This window comes from Castor canadensis, chromosome 8, assembly GCF_047511655.1.
Source record: "Castor canadensis chromosome 8, mCasCan1.hap1v2, whole genome shotgun sequence".
NCBI lineage: Eukaryota > Metazoa > Chordata > Mammalia > Rodentia > Castoridae > Castor > Castor canadensis.
The window spans coordinates 132,963,540-132,970,726 of record NC_133393.1 but is presented as its reverse complement, the minus strand read 5'-3'; positions in this window follow the sequence as shown (position 1 = coordinate 132,970,726).

Genomic DNA, 7,187 nt, shown 5'->3' with positions numbered 1-7,187 from the left:
CTGAAATTATAACATGGATGTACATACATACATATATATGGGTTAAAATATTAAAATTCATTTGTTTTATTGTTCATAGTTTTATAACTATATGAACTATTCCATTACATACATATGCTGACACATTAATTTTTACTATAATTAATACAGAATGGAGCAGATTCTGAAGACTTCAGAGAAACAATATTCTTCTGAAATTATTTGCCTCTTTTTCCATAAAACAAAATTCATTTCCAAGTTTGCCTATATCTAAATTCACTAATAAGCATTATATTGAAAAAGGGAGAAAAAGACATTGAAAATAGTCTTGGCAGGGCACTAGAGTGCTGAAATAATGTATTATATTTGCATGGATAGACTTTTTATGATAAGTAGGTAAACAATGGGTTCTACCAAGACATTCCAAAAAGCTTGACTTCAACAACATAAAGTTTGTCACTGCATTAGTTAACACGAGCTGTTGCCATAACAAAATACCACAGGCCAAGGGGATTAAACAACAGAAATTTATTCTCTCACAGTTCTGGAGGCTACAAGTCCATGATAAAGGTTTGAGGATGGGGAAAACTCTCTTCTTGGCTTACAGACAGCCATTTTCTTGCTGTATCCTCCCAGGGCAGAGCCAGTAAAAGTGAACTCTCTGGTGTCTTCTTTAAGAACAGTAATCCTGTCAGATCAGCCCTGCCCCCATATGGGCCTGTATCTAAATACAGTTACATTGAGGTTTAGGGCATCAACATACAAATTTTAGGGAGACACAGACATTGAACCTACACACTTGGGTTCAGAGTAAAGAGATTGAAACTAACAGCAAATACTTTAATGACAATAAAATGTACTCTTTTTGCAACCAGAAATACCAGTTTTAAATAACTTAATTAAAATATTATATTTTGAAACAAATTTCAGCATCTCATAATAATTCATGAAATTGTTTTTATAAGTTTTATCACCTCCCTGGAAGTTTAGTGGAAGCATGAACTTATCCTATACAACAGATGCTAATACACACACACACACACACACACACACACACACACACACACAAGGAATCAGAGGATTTACGGTCACATTGAGAGTGTCAGGTGATGGACAGAATTTAGTTTTCTAATGTCCACTAGGTTCTATGGCTTATCCAGCCTATTAATAGACATAATAAACCAACTCAGAAATATGTTATAGGCATTTCATCTTCAGTAGTCAGCAAGGTGGCAGATTTATGATAGGAAAAAAATCTATACAGGTTTAGATTCCAGCTCTGTCATTTACTACTTGTGTGTTTGGGATCAAATTATTGAATTTCCAGAGCCTCAGTTTTCCAATCCATCAGGGAATGGCCTTAGTTTTTCCAACTGTAAGAGAATAAAAGTAAGTATCTTACAAAGACAAGCTTTGTATACATTCTTCTTGCATGTGTTAGACTGCAATTAGCACTCTGCTAGTCAGTCTTACTGGCCTATTATTAGCAATTTTTTGCCTGCAGAGTAATGTAGCTTGTTGGCAAACAAAACGCTGTCCAGGGTTAAATTTCAGTGTCTTGCCAAAGCAGCCACTCAGAATTCAGGGATGTTCTTTCTGTCCTCTCAGTTCTTTAATGGGATTCCTAATCATTCCAGGCTTCCTCTTCCCATTAAAAACAAGGATGAGTACTTTGCTTCCCAGCTGGTTTGTCCTGTGGTCCTGAGAAGAGCACTGTGTGGGAAGGAAGAGGACACATGCCGATGTAGCCCTCACAGAATCCCTGAAGTGACAGACCTGGAGTTTGATCACCTTATAAATAGCCAGCTGTCCTCTGTGGATCAGATTGTCATAGTCTATGTGTTCTCAGCTAAGGAAAAGGAGAAGACAATAAAAGAAGTGGACATGGTGTACAGGGAACTGAACAGATACAGAAGCATGCCTTGCGTTCAGGTGAGCATGAAGAAGTGTGGGGAAATGTTTACTTGTATGTTTCATCTTTACCCATTTCCTTAGCCACACAGAAGATCATGGAAGGACTTTTTGCTCCATTTCTTTTAAACTGAGGTATTGCATTCATATAATAAAGGTAACAAATCTTAATGGTATTGCGATGGTTTGGATATGGTTCGTCCTCCAAAGGTTCAAGTGCTGGAAGATTGGTCCTCAGGGTGAAACCTATAAGAGGCAGGGCCTGTGGTAGATGAGAAGGCTCTACCTTAGGAGAGCAAGGTGTTTGTCTCTGCTGTGAGTTAGGTGTCATGTGACTGGATTGTTACAAAGTGAGGCCACCTCTTGCACTTGGCCCCTTCTGCTCATGGCCATTTCCTTTTATGCTTCTCCACCATGCTTTGATGTAGCCAGAGAGGCCCTCACCATGTTAGCACCGTGCTGTTTGGACTCTCCAGCAATCAGAATGAGCCAAGTAAATACCTTTTCATACTACATTACCCAGTGTCAGGTATTTTGTTATAGCAACACAAAGAAGACAGGTAAATAGCATGATTTTTTTTTCCCTTTGGTGGGACTGGGGTTTGAACTCAGGGCTTAGCACTTGCAAAGCCGGCACTCTGCCACTTGAGCCACACCTCTAGTTTATTTTGCTCTAGTTATTTTGGAGATGGGGATCTCAAGAATTATTTCCCCAGGCTGGCCTGGAGCTGTGACCCTCCCAATCTCAGCCTCCCAAGTAGTTTAGGATTATAGGCTACTAGCACCTGGTTTAGCATTCTGAATGTCTATGCATATATACACCTGTGTAATCACCACCAAGATCAAGATACAGAATAGTTCCATGCCCCCAAAAAGCTACTAACACAACTACCCACCCCCAAGTAACCACTGTTCTGACTTCTGTCACCAAAGATTCCTTTATCTGTTCTAGGTCTTCATGGAATCACACAGTGTACACATTTAAAAACACCTAGTAGGTTTTTATGCTTTCTCTGCAGAGGATAGAAGTGGTACATATCAGTCATATGCCAGTATTCTCCCTGTGTGTCCACGGTAGACATTACTAATCCATCATTCTATTCTACTGAGCCTAGACTGAGTCTAAGCTCCTTTTCCTGAATGCACTCCAAGCAGCTACTACGAGTAGATCTCAGTCGCCACGCACAAAACCTCAATGATTCTTACTGGTTTTCTCACTGGGACATTTGTCCTCACTGTCCCTTCTTTTAAGCCCCACTGCTGCTTACTTCAGTCCTTTATCACCTCCCACAAGATTTTTTCCACCACCCTCTGATTCTGATCTTGGTCCTTTCAATACTTCCTACCTACGACAGGCTGTTCTTTTTAACATGTGAACATGACTGCACTGTTCTCCTGCTTATCATCCTCTAAGGTCTTCCTTTTGAGTCAAGTCCAAGTTCTTTGGAGACCACTCCCACGATGGCTCTTCCCACCTTAGCTCTTCAACAACTCATCTCCTCCTGCTCCTTGATGACCCATTAGAGAGCCAAGGCTTGATTTTCATCAGGTTGAAGCATGTGAAAACCAAAGGCTTGGGCTGTGCCAAAGCACTGAACTGTTTTCAGTGAATTGCCTTAGATAGGCCCTGGGCAGCTTTTGAGGAATTTGACATTATTTGCTACAGGCCTAGTATCCTCTCTCTAAAGCTCAGTGTGAGAAATCTCTGAATGAGAAGCTAGAAAGCTTTACTTCCCAAGAAGATTTTAATAAGTTTCCCTTCCCTATAAGGAGATGTTTGGTGGCAATCTGGGTTTCTCTATTCACTTTGTCCCAAAGTACAAAGCAAAGTTTAAGTCTGGATGATAAGAAGAGGGCAAAAACTTAGGGACCACTTCTCTGAAACCCATTTCCTCTTTCTTTCTTTTTTTTAGTGAAATTTTCTTTTTTTTTAATTTATAATTTTCACTTACATTATATTAATTTCTGATCAGCCAGTCCAGATCTTTTATTATAAAGGCAGAGTATAAACAAATTAATTTACACTGTAACTTTTGACTAAGAAACATGAGTTTGTCCAGTAGGGCTGGAAGTCAACTTTGAAAGGAAGTGATATGTTATTTTGTAACTCTTATGGGTAAAAAGACTCTGGGCTAAATTTCTGGAAAGCAGACTATTATTTTTTTTAGATCAGAAAAACAAGGGATTTCTCTCATGAGCAGGGAACCTAAAGGAATACAAATGAGAATGAGGAAAAATATAAAATACAGACAAGTTAGTACTGGGGGCGTGGCTCAAGTGGTAGAGCGCCTGCCTAGCGAGTGTGAGGCACTGAGTTCAACCCCAGTACCACAAAAACTAAAATAAAAGAAAATTCAGCCAAGAATTCCAGGCTCCTCCAAGGCTGCCACAAGGCCTTGGCTCTCCGTTGTCTTTCATTCCATTTAACCAGGGAACCTCCAGGCCTGTTGGTGGTGAAATTGTTGAGCTGCACTTGGAAGCTGGGCCTCAGTGGGAATTCACCAGACTCTGATGGAAGCAGTAAGGTGTAGACAAAGCTCCTAGAAGGTAGCCCAAGCCACAAAGAGTGTGGGGTGAGTTCTGTGAGGACAAAGAGGATAGCCTCGCCTTCCTAGCCTGCCTTAATGGTAGATTACTCCGCTTATCCGGAAGCTTCTTGATGCAGGACTGTGTCTTGTTGACCCTTGTAGCCCCAATGCCTATCCCTGTACCCAGCCTATGGTTAAAAACTTAAGATACGTTTGTTGAATAAATAAATGAAGCAATGAATGAGTAAATGATGGCTATGGTCACTGCTAATTCTTTCTTGACCTCATTGGAGGTGTTTCTGGAACCAGGGGTTTGTGAGTTGAGCTAGATTTCACCCAAAAAGACAGAGAAGCAAGTGAGTAGGAGAGCAGAGCATAGATAAGAGGAGTCACACTCCTCTCTGGGCAACAATGTGCGTGAGTTCCGTGAGCAATGAGACCCAGACATGGGAAGAGCCTTCCTCGTTTATGTAACCTCCTCTCACCTTTTAACTGGTACGTAATAGACGCTCAGTAAATGTTTGCTGAACTGATCAGAAATGTCGAGGGAAGAATAAGATCAAGAGAGCAAATATTTATCAAGTACTTTACTGTGTTGTGATCTCTGCTTACATGGAGTCTCATTTTATCCTCAAGAGAACCCTAAATGTGAATCCATTGAGTACAGGTCAGTAATTGAGACACTGAACAGTAATGTTTCTTGTTCAAGGTTACACTAGGAAGTGGTGACACTGAGGTTCAGACCAGGCACCTCAGGACCCATGGTATTCCAAGTAGTAGTAGAGAATGGAAAAAAATCAGCCGCTAGGGAGATGGGGATCAAGAATGGGACCAAAGGAGGTGAATGGGTTGTGAAGAAGGCTCATATCCTGCACTTGAGAAATGTGAGCTTGGCCATGTAAGCAGGAGGTATGGAAGGGACTTCATATTATGTTCATCAGGAGTTGTGGAACCCAGTGCAGCTGACAACAGGAGGTTATGTGGTTGAACCCTTTCAACAATGAAGAACTAAACCACAAAATGAGTCATATCTACTTGGAGGTGATTAGTTCACAAGCTTTTTGATAGTAGATTTCTAGGTATCATTAATTCTGATAACATTTACCAAGCTCCTATAACACAAGGGAGAGTGATAAGAACTGGAGGTTGAAATTTTAGTTCAACTTTAATCTTGTCCTCTAGGAAAAGGCAATCCAGAGAACTGACAATCAGGACATGGTGGAACAAGTGATAGGTCAGAAGTCAGGACAGAGCATTCAGGCAAGAAGTATCTTGTAGGACCAGGAAGAGTCAGATGGAAAACATCTCCTATTCACTGCCATTTTGGATGGCATGTTACACGACTGAATTTTGGAAAGCAAGTGGGTATAGTAGACTGACTGGGAAATGGAAGTACAACAGCTTCAGTGCAGAGGGAGCCAGTTGATACAGGTGTTCATGAGAGCTTGATTGTGAGGTTTGATAAGGAATTTGAACTCTTCTTGAAAAGTGAGAGGATTTTAATCAGAGAAGTGACATGAAAAGATTGTGTGTTGTAGAAGGGTCACTTTGACAGAATGACAACAAAAGATTGGAGTCATGGGGACAACTATTCTTGTATCTAGCCAAGTGGGAAGTGATCAAGTAGTGACAATGGGAATGGAAAAGGATGTTGCGTACGAGTGACAGTAAGAAGTGAGACTCTGTAAGACTTGATATGTTTTAAGGTACCTCCCAGCTTCTGTTTGGACAATTTGAATAAAGAACAAACAGAACATATTTTGAGATAGGAAATTCAGAATAAAGAAGATAAGGAATGTCTTAAGGCCAGGCATGGTGGTGCACACCTATAATTCCAGCACTTGCAAGTCTGAGGCAGGAGGATCACAAGTTTGAGGCCAGCCCAGGCTACACTGGGCTCAAAATTAAAAAAAAAAAGAAGCCTCAGTATATATTACTACATAACAAATCGCCGAAAACTTAGCAGCTTAAAACAGCAAGGACATATTTGCTCATGAACTTAATTCTACTTCAGAGTATCAGCTGGGTCATTCTGAGCATTTCTGGGGGATTCAACAATAGCCTGTTCCTATGGCTGGCAGGTGACAGTTGACCAGGGGTCTCTGTTCCTAAAAGGGCTTTCCCACATAGCTGCTCCTTTTTCTTCATGACATTCTTGTGAAGGAATGTTCCAAGAGGTGAAATGGAAGCTACTCTTAACACCTGGCCTCAAAAGTTGCAGAGTACGCTTTGGTCAAAGCCTATCACAGGCCAGACCAGATTCAAGGGAGTAGTAATATATTCTCACCTCTTGATGGGTGAAGTTGCAAAAATTTACAGCCATGTTTAACCTACCATAAGAACATTTGAACTCTGACAAGTTCAGTTGGACATGTTGAGTTTGAGATACCTGAATGACATAAAAAAATGGGAAGGTCAAGAAGTAAGCAACTCAACTTACAAGTCTCTTACTCAGACAAGAGTACTAGTTTTGGTGGACATTCGGTCATTTAGTACACATAAATAGTAGTTAGAACTATGAGTTGCCCCAAGGATGTGTGAAGAGAGTCAATGGCAGGAGACAAGATGGCAACCTTTAGTACAGTAGAAACTTAGATATTAAGGATAGAAAAAAATGTGTGAAGAGGAAGAAAGACCTAGAGAAGCAGGAAGAAGAAGAGGAGAGCCACAGAAGCCATAAGAAGGTTGGAGAAAGGACTGCCATTCAGTAACTTCAAATGCCATGATGAGGTCAAGTGACATAAAAAACATGAAAATGTCCACTGGCCT